The following is a 14,068-nucleotide window of genomic DNA, read 5'->3' as shown; positions in this document are numbered from 1 at the left end:
CACCTCCCAGTTCCTTAGTCCGTCCGTCCTACAGTGTATCTGTGACTCACTGCCAAATATATGCTACCCGGCTCCCTCACTTGATCAGGAGAGGTAAGCCATCTGGTGCCGCGTCCACAGTGCTCCGGACAGGGAGCACGGTGCTTTATGCAACACATCTCATTTAAGGACTGTCCTTCCCAAGGCGGGTCTTGGTCACTCCTTTACAGATGACGAAGCCAAGTAACCTGTCCTGGCCTCTGGCTTCTTGGACTCTAGCTGCTGCATTTTCTTTTCTTCTTTGATATTTTATTGTATTTTAGTAGGAGCACTTACAGTGACATCTACCCTCTAAGCAAAGCATACACTGTAACATTATTGACTATAGATACTAGGTTGTCCCGCAGAAGTCTAGAACTTACTCATTTTGCTCAACTGAAACTTTCGGCCTGCTGATTAGTAACTCCCCATTGTCTAGATCCCAGCTTCTTTTTTTTTTTTTTCCTCTTTTCTTTCTTTCTTTTTTTTTTTTTTAGATCCCAGCTTCTTAAACAAGAAACCCGCTGTCTGTATCTACACTGGCTAATGCAACAGAACTGTTTCAGCCGCAGTAGAATTGATTGGAAACTGATATAACAGAAACAACTGTTTTGCCCAGTGTTTATTCTAGGCAGAGCTGGGAGACACAAGGCTTCCCTTGAGGGGTGAAATTCTCCCCCTGGCCATGCTCTTCCTCTTCATCCTCGCTGGCCGAGAGCCTGCGTTCACCCACCAGACACGCACCCTGAGCAGCCAACCTCTGCTCCAGACAGAGGCCAGGCCTTGTCCCTCTCTCATCTGGCTTCCACTCAACAGAGCAGCTGGAGGAGTGGCACCTCAAGGGCTCCCTGACTATTTTTATGCAGCCATCTGCCTTCTGGAGCAGGCCTGGCAGGCAGCAACAGGCTCGAGGAATGCCACAGCAGGTGGGTGACGCCCAGACAGCTGAGGACGCCCAGCCCTGCTCCCGACTGTTGTTCTGGGGTTGCTGGCAATGTGGTGCAAGGATATCAAGAGGGAAAAGAGTGCCTTTTTCGTGTCACGTCATAGCCTGGGGTGATGTGGGTGCCCTTTGTTTCTTTTCTGTTTCTAGAACAAGCTAAGGCTAGTTCTGTCCTGCCAGTGCCAGGGCCCAGGTGGCAGGGCCGGGTGGGGAGCACAAGCGTGTGGGGCAGAAGCTTGGGCCACCTGCTGACCTCAGAGCCATCAGAGGAGAGAGCGCAGCAAAAACACTCTGCAGAGGGGATGCAGTCAAAGAAAAGCCTTGGGCCTCAGTTGTTATAAGACCCTGGGGTGTCTCTGCAGCCCACCCTGACTGAGAGCTAAGCCTGCGGCAACGCGGGGGCAGGTGGGGCTTTTCTCCAGAACATCAGACCTATGGTTAGAGGAAGGGCTTGTCTCACTCACAGCTCCCTGGGACAGAGGAAGCATCAAGAAACAATCAACAAGGGGCACCAGGGTGGTTTAGTCGGTTAAGTGTCTGCCTTTGACTCAGGCTGCCATCTCAGGGTCCTGGGATCGAGCCTCGCATCTGGCTCCCTGCTCAATGGGAAGCTTGCTTCTACCTCTCTCTCTTTCAATTAAATAAAATCTTAAAAAAAAAAAAGAAGCAATCAATAAAACCCCCCTTTTAATACAGAAAATTTTAAACATATGCAAGTTAGACATAAGATACTGCACTCAGCTTCATGTGGAAGCATTTCTTTTTTTTTAATTTTTTTAATTTTTATTTTTTTATCGATTAAAATATTTTATTTTTTAATTATTTTTTATTTTTTTAAATAAATTAATTTTTATTGGTGTTCAATTTACCAACATACAGAATAACACCCAGTGCTCATCCCATCAAGTGCCCACCTCAGTGCCCATCACCCAGTCACCCCCACCACCCAGCCACCTCCCCTTCCACCACCCCTAGTTCATTTCCCAGAGTTAGGAGTCTTCATGTTCTGTCTCCCTTTCTGATATTTCCTACCCATTTCTTCTCCCTTCCCTTCTATTCCCTTTCACTAATATTTATATTCCCCAAATAAATGAGACCATATAATGTTTGTCCTCCTCCGATTGACTTACTTCACTCAGCATAATACCCTCCAGTTCCATCCACGTTGAAGCAAATGGTGGGTATTTGTCGTTTCTAATGGCTGAGGAATATTCCATTGTATACATAGACCACATTTGCTTTATCCATTCATCTTTCGATGGACACCGAGGCTCCTTCCACAGTTTGGCTATTGTGGACATTGCTGCTAGAAACATCGGGGTGCAGGTGTCCCAGCGTTTCATTGCATCTGTATCTTTGGGGTAAATCTCCAGCACTGCAATTGCTGGGTTGTAGAGCAGATCTATTTTTAACTCTTTGAGGAACCTCCACACAGTTTTCCAGAGTGTCTGCACCAGTTCACATTCCCACCAACAGTGCAAGAGGGTTCCCCTTTCTCCACATCCTCCATGTGGAAGCATTTCTTAAACAAATCTTGACAGTGTACCTCTTTTCCAATAAAAGAGAAGAGAAAAAAGGGTGTGTTTGTGTCAGATTTATAGTAAAGGCTTAATTTGCCTTTTTCAGGAAGAAATGGGAAAATAAATGGGTCTGATATTTTGAAGATAGTATATTAGATTTCTGTTACATCTTTCTCCTCAATGTGAAGGGTGTTTCCTTCCCAAGCATTTACGATGCCTGCTACCTGCCAAACCCCATTCTAGGCTCCCTGTTCGCCATCTATAGCCGGGAAGAGGTGGATAGAGGCATCTGGAACCCTGGGAGGGCACTGGTGGGACTTTGAGGAAGGCACTTAAATTCTAGGGTTTTTTTTTTTTTTTGAGATTTTATTTATTTATCTGACAGAGAGAGCACAAGCAGGGTGAGCAGGAAATGGAGAAGCAGGCAGCCCAGTGCAGGACTCGATCCCAGGACCCTGGGATCACGACCTGAGCAGATGGCACCCACTTAACCAACTGAGCCACCCAGGTACCCCTAAATTCTAGAGCCTAGGCTTCCTCATCTGCAGGGTAATCATGATAATGAGTATCTTTATTGTTATGAAAATCAAATACAACTATCTTTGAACTATGGAAGTATTTCATAATGATAAAAACATTCAAAAATTTAGAGTTATTTGAACGTGACTGACCCAAGAAGGGTCAGAATCCTTCTTGGTGGCCCCTAAAACTGCCCTCCTTCTACAAGGAGGGGTTGGAAAATTGAACTGAATTTTTGCCACACACCCCGCCCCCTCCCCGCAAGGACTCTGGTAGCAAATGGCTGTTGGTCAGTGAGGAGCCGGGGTGGGGGGCTGGTTTGGAAGCAGAACTCCCTGTCTTGCTCTTCCTGCCCACCCGGCCCGGCAGGCCCCCTCGGGCCCTGTGGGCGTGTGGAGGGCAGTGTTCATAGGCCGCAGGCCCTGAACCCTGCCTAAAGCAGTGCCTCAGAGAATGGAAGGGGCATGGCCGGGGGTGGGGGTGGGGGCCCAGGAGCAGATGGGGCCCCCACGAAGCTGTCCCTGAAGTCTTCTTGTTTCTACCAGATGTGGTCTCTGTACGGGCTCTTGGGCTTTCTGGGGGGCAGGGACCATGGATGCTGCTTGGACCAGCCTGGGCTGTGTGGCACGAAGGCGGTTTTATGTTTGGCAGTTCTGTCCAGACGTTGTAAGGTCCAGTACCAGCTGTTCCTCAAAGAAAGGTTTGCTTGTCTCACCTGAAGAACAGGAAAGGGGGCACCTGGGTGGCTCAGTGGGTTGAGCATCTGCCTTTGGCTCACGTCTTGGAATCAACCCCCAGGTCAGGCTCCCTGCTCAGAGGGGAGCCTGCTTCTCCCTCTGCCTTCCCCCTCTTCTGCTCATGCTCTCCCTCTCTCATAAATAAATAAATAAATAAATAAATAAATAAATAAATAAATAAAGTCTTAAAAAAGAAGAAGGAGAGATGCCTGAGTAGCTCAGTGGTTTAGCGCCGCCTTCGGCCCAGGGCCTGATCTTGGGGTCCCGGGATTGAGTCCCGCATCAGGCTCCCTGCATGGAGCCTACTTCTCCCTCTGCCTGTGTCTCTGCCTCTCTCTCTCGCTCTCTCTGTGTCTCTCATGAATAAGTAAATAAAATCTGAAAAAGAAGAAGAAGAAGAAGAAGAAGGAGGAGGAGGAGGAGGAGGAGGAGGAGGAGGAGAGGAGGAAGGGATGCTCTGCAGGGAGGAGGAGCGCCCACCACAGACTTGCATAGCCAAGACAGCAGAGGCAAGCCCTGGACTCTGGCATTTAGGGGACGCGATTGCTGTTGCTGAAAGACCTGGTACAACCAACTGCGCTGAAACCTAGTGATTTGAACAACGGGCATTTCTTTTCTTGCCCAGCTGCCACCTGGCTGGCTGGCAGCTCTGCTTGGGGCTGCAGGTCATTTGCACGTGGCTCCAGGCTATGGGGCAGAGGCCGTCCTGTGCCACACGCCTCATGTTGGGCCTGCCGAAGGCCACCTGGCCAGGTTCTGGACCACCCTGAGAGCGCCCGGGGCAGGCCAGGCATGCACACTGAAGGCCAAACCCGCCTTCGTGGGGCTCCAGCACCCCGCAGGACCTTACACCCCACGAGGAAAATACCTCGTCTCCCCAGGAGCTTAAGACACGAGTCTACCTTGATAGCCGCAGTGAGGAAATCGTTTCTCATGGTTGATAAATTGAGTTAATCTGAGTGTCTGTTGTTTTTAAATTTTTTATTAATTTATTTGAGAGACAGTAAGAGCAGGGTTAGGTGCAGAGGGAAAGAAAGAAGCAGACTCCTTGCTGAGCTTGAGTGCCTGTTTTTAACCCCCATTGTCTTTTTTTTTTTTTTTAAGATTTTATTAATTTATTCATGACAGACAGAGAGAGAGGCAGAGACACAGGCAGAGGGAGAAGCAGGCTCCATGCAGGGAGCCCGATGTGGGACTCAATCCCAGGACTCTAGGATCACGCCCTGGGCCGAAGGCAGACACTCAACTGCTGAGCCACCCAGGCGCCCCAACACCTATTGTCTTAATGCAATCTTATAACATTGCTTTAGGAAGGAAAAATAACATTATGCCCATTTTACAGATGAAGAAGTTAAATCTTAGCAATATCATTTAACTCCCCCAAGGTCACTACAGCTGGCAAAATAGCAGGACTTGGAGCTAGCACCTACATATTGTAGAAGTCTTCAAGACAACATCTATGTCTGTTAAACACAGGGGGATTTTAAAATATGGCAAGAACTAGAATCATAAAACTTTAATTAATCAATCAAAATACAAAATGAGAGGGACACTTGGTTGGCTCAGCCATTGAGCATCTGTACTTGGCTCAGGGCATGATCCTGGGGTCTCTGCCTCTCTCTCTCTCTGTCTCTCATGAATAAATAAATAAGATCTTCAAAAAAAACAACAAACAATAAAATAAAATAAAATGAAATAAAAAACAAAATACAAAATGAGGGAAGCCTCAGTAGCTCTGTCAGTGAAGCATCTGACTCTTGATTGCTGCTCAGGTCGTGATCCCAGGGTCCTGAGACTGAGCCCCAAGTTCGGCTCCAAGCTTAGCAGGGAGTCTGCTTAAGATCCTCTCCCTTGGCCCCTCCTCACCTCATGTGTATGCACACTCTCCCTCAAAAAAGAAATAAAAATGATTTATTTTTATTCCTAGCTAAATAAAACTATATATTCTAAAACTCCCAGTCAGGTGATATAATTTGTAGCATAATTTGTCAAATCATTTTAGCAATTTTCAATCACTTTCAATTTTTAGGAAATGTTCATCTCCTTGTATGAATTGGTGGCTGCTAGCTAAATGATGCCACTGTCTGAGCCATGGTCTGACACAGGGAATGACGTCGGTAGACATTGGGTGACTTGTACGGGGAACTGCTCTTCACATCAATGGTATTGCTCCTGGTATTCATGAGTTCTACAAAACTAACCATAATCCCATTCAAAGGACTTCTAGACTTCGCTAATACTGCCTAAGGTTTTTTTTTTTTTTTCCTAAGGTTTTATACAATGTCTCCGTCATTAACCAAGCCATGAAAACGCTTTATTAGAATGCCATTATTTAGTAAGTGGCTTCATCTTGTTGATTTTTATTCATTTTCAAGCCATGGAACATAATTCAATAACTTGAAATAATGAAAAACATTGTTAGATTTTTCACTTTTGTCATCAAACCACAAGTCCATTGTAATGTAATTGGTTAGACTTCATCAATGGGAAAAATGGTTTTCTCCTGAGTTGACATTTCATTGTGTGTATCTGCAAATGGTTTTTCCTGTACCTCCATTTTGAGAGTGTCTTCTCCTTCAAGCTCAGTTTATTTTAAATATTTGATCACCTTTATACTTTATGGAATTAATCTGTCATTTTTAATAACTGAACATTTTCTTTCTGATACAATGAAAGGAAAAGAATATTGGCGCTTTTCCTAGGCTATAATGTATAGTTTCCAAATGTCTTTTTTAGATTTTTTTTTTAGTGTTTTTCTTTTCCAAAATTTTAAGGACTTTCATTCCAGTTTTGTATTACTGTGAATATACAAAGCATGATGTGGTTTTCACAGAATGACCATTGAGGCCTGACCAGTCTTCTTACTTTATTTCCCAGCTTGTCAGGTGTATTACACCTTTTAGAACAAATAGGAACATTAATCAAAATTGTTGTATCTCCATCTCATAAAAACCAAGTCAAGAAAACACTTCACTGGAAGAACATAATCCATATAAATGTTTTCTTGAAGTTCTGTCTGAAAATGCTTGATTTTTAAAATTTTTTTAATTTTTAAAAAGATTTTATTTATGTATTTATTCATGAGAGGCACAGAGAGAGAGAGGCAGAGACACAGGCAGAGGGAGAAGCAGGCTCCTTGCAGAGAGCCCAACGCAGGACTCCATCCCAGGACCCTGGAGTCATGCCCTGGGCTGAAGGCAGGGACTTAACCGCTGAGCCTCCCGGGCATCCCTGCTTGATTTTTCAAAAATATTTTATTTATTTATTAAAGAGAGATTGAAAGAGTGCGAGGCATGGAGGAGCAGAGGGAGAGAGGGAAGCAGGCTCCCTGCTAAGTAGGGAGCTGGATGCGGGGCTGGGATCATGACCTGAGTGGAAGGCAGATGTTTAACTGACTGAGCCACCCAGGTGCCCGGAAAATGCATGATTTTTAAACACTCTTACGGAAAAAGTTAAACATAAAGAGAAAATGGTGTAATGAACCTCATGGACATATCAACAATGGTCAGTTCCGGAGTACCCTTGTTTCAGCTATATTCTCATTTATTTTCTGCTCCACCCCCAAGTATCTTGAAGCATATCCCAGATATCATTTACTTTGTCTGTAAATATTTCAGCTTGTAGCTGTAGAAGGTAGGGAGTTTTTTGGGGACTATAACCATTATCATTTTTATCATTATTAATTTTTTAAAATTAATTTTTAAATCTGTTTGTTATTTTAACCATACAATAGACAACCCTAAGAACTTTGGTGTCCTCTAAATGCCTTCCATTTGCTTTATCAGCTTCCTTTGATTACATTTTTAAAGTTTTCATTATTATAAATGGCTTAGAGTGTGAATGGTTTTCCTTATCAACAATTATGTTTTCTTTCAATTATGAGCTTTGACATAACACAATTGCCATGCTGAGATATATATGTTTTTAGTATTTTCATCTTGAATGAATCAAGATTTGTGTCTATCAATAATAAGTCACTTTTTGTTGTTGTTGTAATGATTGTTATTTTCACCCGAAAAATAAAATTTAAGGGAATTGGAAAAAATGCACTTGATACTGGTTTCTGTCTTTCTTTTTAATTCTCTCTCCAGCAAGAGGGGGAACTTACAAACCTGAGTCATTTGCAACTGAATAGCTCCCATTACTTTAGAAAAACATCTTCACATTCTTTGAGAAGTTCCACCCTTGCAATCAGCCTGAGATCTGACTCAGAGTGAGTGGATGTTTCCTTCTCATTATATAGGTTCAAGATATTGCTCAGGGAGGCTGTGCCCTGAGTCAGAATGGAGGTGGGCTAGGTGGAGGGGAGAGGAACTCACATGGCAGTTTCCACTAAAGCCAAGCTTCTGAGTGGGAGTCCAAGTCTCATTCTGAGAAGTTTTACATTATATTTTATTTTATTATTATTTTTTTATTTTTCATTTTTTAAATTGTATTTTAATTTAGATGATCATGTTAAGCATCATATGTGCATTTCAGTCTTCTGTGTATTTTTGTGCTTATTGTAGTGTGCCATATAATTCTCCTAAGAAAAGAGTAGAAGGGGACTTCCTTCCTTGATTTATTTATCCCATTAATCAACAAACATTTATTGAGCACTTTCTATGTGAAGATGCTGCAGCAGGTGCTGGCAGATGGTGGCACAGCACTGTATGAAGGGAAGCTTTGCAGTGACCTGAGCAAACCCAGGGTTCTCATAGGGCAAGTCAGAGTCCCATTGCAAGCGGCCATTTAACTTCAGCAAGCATCATCTACATTAAATTAATGCTGTTAACTTGAATTTAGTGTTATTTTTCCGGTTTGTATTTGTTATGCAAATCTGAAAAAAATAGCAGTCAGAATAAAGGGTTCATATCTGATTTTGTTTGTACATATTTAAATAATGTTCTAATGAAAATAACAGATTTTCTTTGGGCTTTCCCTCCCTTAACAGCATAGGTGCACACATGCACACAGCATGTGCGCACACACGTGCAAACGGCATGCACACGTATACATACACAAGCACACACATGCACTCACACGCCTGCATGAGAGCACACACTCCAAAGGCCTCACTGAGGTTTCCAGCACGGCCAGAGGCACTCTGGGACCCAGGACCCAGGAGCCTGGCAGGAGATCTTCTTACCCTCCCAGAGGTTTAGAAGCCACCCGGGGAGGGATCCTAGAGATATCCTTCCTGCACTGGCAGCTCGGACCCCCAAGAGTCCCCCCCACCTGCACGCCCCCTCCTTGCCCTGGCCCCAGACACTGCCTTTGTGAGGGATGTGACCCAAGGATGAGGACAGAGCACAAACGTCCTGGGAGGGGTGGGCGGGGCTCTGCACACACCCAGGACACCGTGACATCAATGACTCACGTGGAGGCAAGAGCTTGGCCCTCAGGGGCCATGCTCCTGACCCGAGTGCCCTCATCTGGGCATGATTCGTCCCTTGAGAAGAGAGGCCATCTTTTCTAAAGCAAAATGCTATTTGGGGTTGTCCCCCTGTGGGACAGGAAGGAGTGGAAGCAACATCCTTTCAGATTTTATGTTGTTTGTATGGGTGAGGTCTAACTATACACCTATGAGACAGGGGTTGGCAGGCTGGAGTGTCCACCCTATTCCCACTGTCCCCTCACTGAGTTCCCATGAATCATGGCCAGGTGGACAAGGAGGATGTGGGGCACAGCATGTGTGACCAGGGTGGTGATTTCAATGCGTAGGCAGTCTTCCTGCACACCCCCGCCCCCGCAGCCCTCCCGGGAGGGGGGCAGATTTGTAGTATGACCCTGTGCTTGCTATGTGGGGCACAGAAATAGAGGGCTAGGTTCACTCAGAAAAGATGGAGTGCTTTTAGGAAGGGTCAGATCCTGGATCCTGGAGCCAGAGGCCAGGGAGTTGACACGTGCGTGGACCTATATTCCTTCTCCTGGAGGAGCCTGGAAGCCAGCACACCTTGCAGTAGTCCATGCCAGGCACACAACTGTTGTATGGTGGGGGGTCCTCAGGGCTCCCTTGTTTCCCAGCAGTGGAGGCACAGAGACTCCGCGCAAGTGGGGCAGGAAATGTGCAGAATGACCTTCATAGGCTGAGCTCCAAAGCCAGTGGGCATCTTGGAGGGACACCTGGGTGGGACCCAGCCCTGCAGGCTGCCCAGACATATTAGCCCCCAGAGCCGGGGCACGAACAGCTGGGGAGTGAGGTGGCGCGGCCACTCAGTGGAACAGAGGCTTCAAGTAAAAAGTAGTGAACTGACAGATTTTAAAAGCCACACTTCTCTAAATGTTGTGTATGTTTCATGTCCCCACCCCTACAAAGTGGAGGGGGAAGAGCTCCTCTCCTGTCTACTCATCTGTGTCCTGGGCTTTATTTTATTTTTTTAAAATATTTTATTTATTTATTCATGAGAGACACAGACAGAGGGAGAGGCAGGCTCCTTGTGGGGAGCCCGATGCAGGACTCGATCCCGGATCCCCAGGATCACACAGGCAGTGCTAAACCACTGGACCACCAGGGCTGCCTGTGTCCTGGGCTTTAAACTTGCTCTAGGGATGCCTGGGGACTCAGTGGTTGAATGCCGGCCCTTGGCGCAGGGTGTGATCCTGGGGTTCTGGGATTGAGTCCCCCATTGGGCTCCCCGCAGGGAGTCTGCTTCTCCCTCTGCCTGTGTCTCTGCCTCTCTCTGTGTCTCTCATGAATAAATAAATAAATAAAATCTTAAAAGTAAAATAAAATAGGGGCAGCCCGGGTGGCTCAGCGGTTTAGCGCCACCTTCAGCCCAGGGCCTGATCCTGGAGACCCGGGTTCGAGTCCCGCATCGGGCTCCCTGCATGGAGCCTGCTTCTCCCTCTGCCTGTGTCTCTGCCTCTCTCTCTCTCTCTCTCTCTGTGCCTCTCATGAATAAATAAATAAAATCTTAAAAAAAATAAAAATAAAATAAATCTGCTCTAAGGGGTGCCTCTGTGGATAAAGCACCTGCCTTCAGCTCAGCTCATGATCCTGGGGTGTTGGGATTGAACCCTGCATCAGGTTCCCTGCTCAGTGGGGGGAGCCTGCTTCTCCCTCTCCCTCTGACTGTCCCTCCCTTCTGCTTGTGCTCTCTCTCTCTCTCAAATACATAAAATCTTTAAAAAAATAAAAACAAACCTGCTCTAAGAGTTTGGGGTCAGCTGTGTAGCTGGGAGGCTGTCTGAGGCACGTTTCTACTTTGTCCTGTCTCTGAGGCCAGGGAAGGAGCCACCTGGGAGCTGGGCTTTTCTCGGGGTGTGACAAACATACGGACCCCCAGAACGAGCCTGGTGTCTGCAGTTATTCATGTGAGGGTGGTTCCAACTCTCTTGTAGAAACTAAGATAATTGGAGCAATGAACAGGAGTCCCACGAGAGAAAGGAGAGGGATGCTCCCCAGAGTTTTATTTACATATGGTTTATTTATCACAGAGGAGTCGGGAACCCGAGGTTTGGGGGCAAGTCACTATGGCTTGTCCTTGGGCCATGAGCATGCCATGCATAGCTTCCAGAGAAAGGCCACCTTCTCCCAGGCCTGGGCGCTGAGGGAAAGCCACCCATGTCCCTCCCGAGGAGGGGCAGTGGCAGGGCCAGGCTCTGGCTCCCTCTGAGAGGAGCCCGCTCTGAAGGGTGGCCATGCACACCTCCACCGTGTAGGAGGAGAAAGAGAACTTTCCTTGAAAGAAACTGGATTCCTGTTTTAAGATCCCCATGTGACAAAGCCTACAAGCAGGGTCACTGACTCGGGGCCGAGGCCTGGGTGGAAGAATAGAAACGTAGCGAATTGGAAAGTGACAGGCTGACTAAAGGTGCTCTGTTAACACTTTTTAAACCTGTGCCAAGAACGTCTGTGTGGAATGGAATTCCTGGACCACCCTGCCCTAATCCTAACTGCAGAGATGAAGGAGGAGTCTTGTGACAGCAAAGTCTCTTCACAGCAGGGAGTGAACTGGAGTCTCCTGGGCGGTGAGGTGACTGCTTCAGAAGTATTTCATGCTAAGATCTCAGTCTGCAGCAGGCCTGCACGCTGTCCCCTGCTCACCTGCTTCCCTGGAGGAGGTGCCAGCATGTGTGGGGACGTGGAGCTGTGTATGTGTGACTGAGAAAGGGGCTCACTAGTAAACATCGGGACGCACCCAGAAATGAGAGGTCATGAGCTCTGAGTGCATAGGGATGATTTCTTGTTTCCTGAATTGTGCTTCTAGAAGTCAGTAAGTCAACAGTACCTGGAGAGACCTCGAGCCCTGGGAAAGGACACACGCCACCGGAGCGGATTCAGCTAGTGACTTGGTTATTGGTGACATCCCACGCCCTGTAGCCGATTCTCTGCAGGCTGCACCCTGGGTGGACCTCAGCCCAGCAGCCAGTGGCCCTTCCTGCCAACCAGGGGGATCACACCTGTCTCCCAGCTAGTGAACTCCATGTGGGGTGTGGAGGTACTAAGATTAGAACAAGGAAGTGTCCTATTTGGAATGCGGGTCGCCTAATTCTAAGCAGAGCCATGAGGGAGCTGCACCTGTTGGGACCCTGCCCAGACATGGAGCAGGTCTTTATGCTGCTAGTTCTCTCCCATCAAAGCCTCGTGGAGGGGCCTCGGAAGCCTTTGATGTTCACAAAATCAGCCTTTGCCCGCCTGTCCGTGGGCCTGGAGCTCCAGAGCCCGGAGGCCGGGTGGGCCTTCCCCGAGAGCTCTGCGGGGCTGCAGCCGGGGTGAAGGCAAGGGGACCTCCAAGCCCTACGTAGGCTTGCGGAACAAACCCTCTTTCTGGTGATGGGGCGGCCCGTCCACTGTCCTTTTGCTTCAGTCCCCCACCTCCCCGCAGACCAGGGTGCCCCGAGGAGGAAGAGGACGCGCCGAGCGAGGGCGCCCGCTGAGTCAACAGGATCAGCACATCAGGGAAAATTCCTTTTTTGGAAGCCGGGCAGGCAGGCTGTCTCCGGACCGCAGAATCCTCGGGCAGTGACGCAGGCGCTCAGTGAGGGAGAGGCAGGGGCGGGCTGCGCTCCTCCGGAGGTGCGGGGAGCCGGCCGGAGAGACCGAGCCGCTTCTGGCGCCGGCCTTCCTCCCGGAGCGCCGGGCCCACCCGGCCCCGGCCCGCCGGCCCCGGCCCCGGCCCCGGCCCCGGCCGCCGAGGCGGGGTGCTCCGCAGAGCTCCTTATATAGGAAACTTCTCGCAGGGAGGCTTTTGAGACAGCCCAGGCACCGCGTCCGACCGGGCCTTCTCTGTAGAGCCACCTCTGCAGCAGCAGCTCCTCTTCTAGAAACAGAAACAGAAGGGGGAAGGGGCTACCGAAAACGCCAGTTTTGTCACGAGGCTAAAAGCAGAGGTTGTGCTTTGAGGACCGCTGTGCGGCTCCCTCGCGCTTGCCGCTCCCGCCTGGAAAGGGCCGCTCCCGCCGGCAGCCGAGCGGGGAGACCCCGCGGGGAGAGCCCGGGGGAGAGCCCCGGGGAGCGGCCGCGGGGCCGGGGCGGGCCTGCCTGTGCCGGAAGGACGGGGAGGCCGCGGCCCCGGCGCCTGGGCAGAGACCAGGAGAGGATGAAGGCCCGCAGGGTAACGTTCCCGGAGAGGAAAACCACAGATCTGAGCAGCAGTACATGCTTCTCCAGCACCTTAGGAGACAAATTGTGTTCACCTTTTTTTTTTTTTAAGATTTTATTCATTTATTCATAACAGAGAGAGAGAGAGAGAGAGAGAGAGAGAGAGAGAGAGGCAGAGACACAGGCAGAGGGAGAGGCAGGCTCCATGCCGGGAGCCCGACGTGGGCCTCGATCCCGGGTCTCCAGGATCATGCCCTGGGCTGAAGGCGGCTCTAAACTGCTAGGCCACTGGCGCTGCCCGTGTTCACCTTTATTCTAGCAGCAGCGCCCCCATTTCCTTTGGGCCACATTGCCCCCATCCCATCTCGGTGTTTGGGGCGAATCCCTCTGTATCTGCAGGACCTGGAATGTGGCCTTGCGAGTCACCCTCTCCCTGGGCCCCTGGGAGGCAGCCCCAGGACTTCCTGCTCCCGGGGAGGGGGGCCTGCATCTCACCTTCATGGGGGAGGGCCAGCCGGAAGATGACGCCAACTCAGAGGAAAACAGGACCAAGAGCTAGACAGATTCCTGGCTACCTCACTGGACGCCTGTACCCAGCAGTGCCTGCAGCTACAGCCACCACTCCTGGGTCACAGCTGCCTGGGTCACTGTCCTGCCACTCGCAACCACGGATCCCGGCTGATAACCGGAGCCACATTAGCAACCAGCACCATGCATCAGGCCTGAATTTCAAGCAGTTTTGGGGCAGGGGTATGTGTTTTGTTTTAAAGGCTATAAGTATTGGTTGAAGACTTCTAGAACCTCA

Source organism: Nyctereutes procyonoides, unplaced genomic scaffold, assembly GCF_905146905.1.
Source record: "Nyctereutes procyonoides isolate TBG_1078 unplaced genomic scaffold, NYPRO_anot_genome, whole genome shotgun sequence".
NCBI lineage: Eukaryota > Metazoa > Chordata > Mammalia > Carnivora > Canidae > Nyctereutes > Nyctereutes procyonoides.
Note: the sequence above shows the minus strand (reverse complement) of the source record.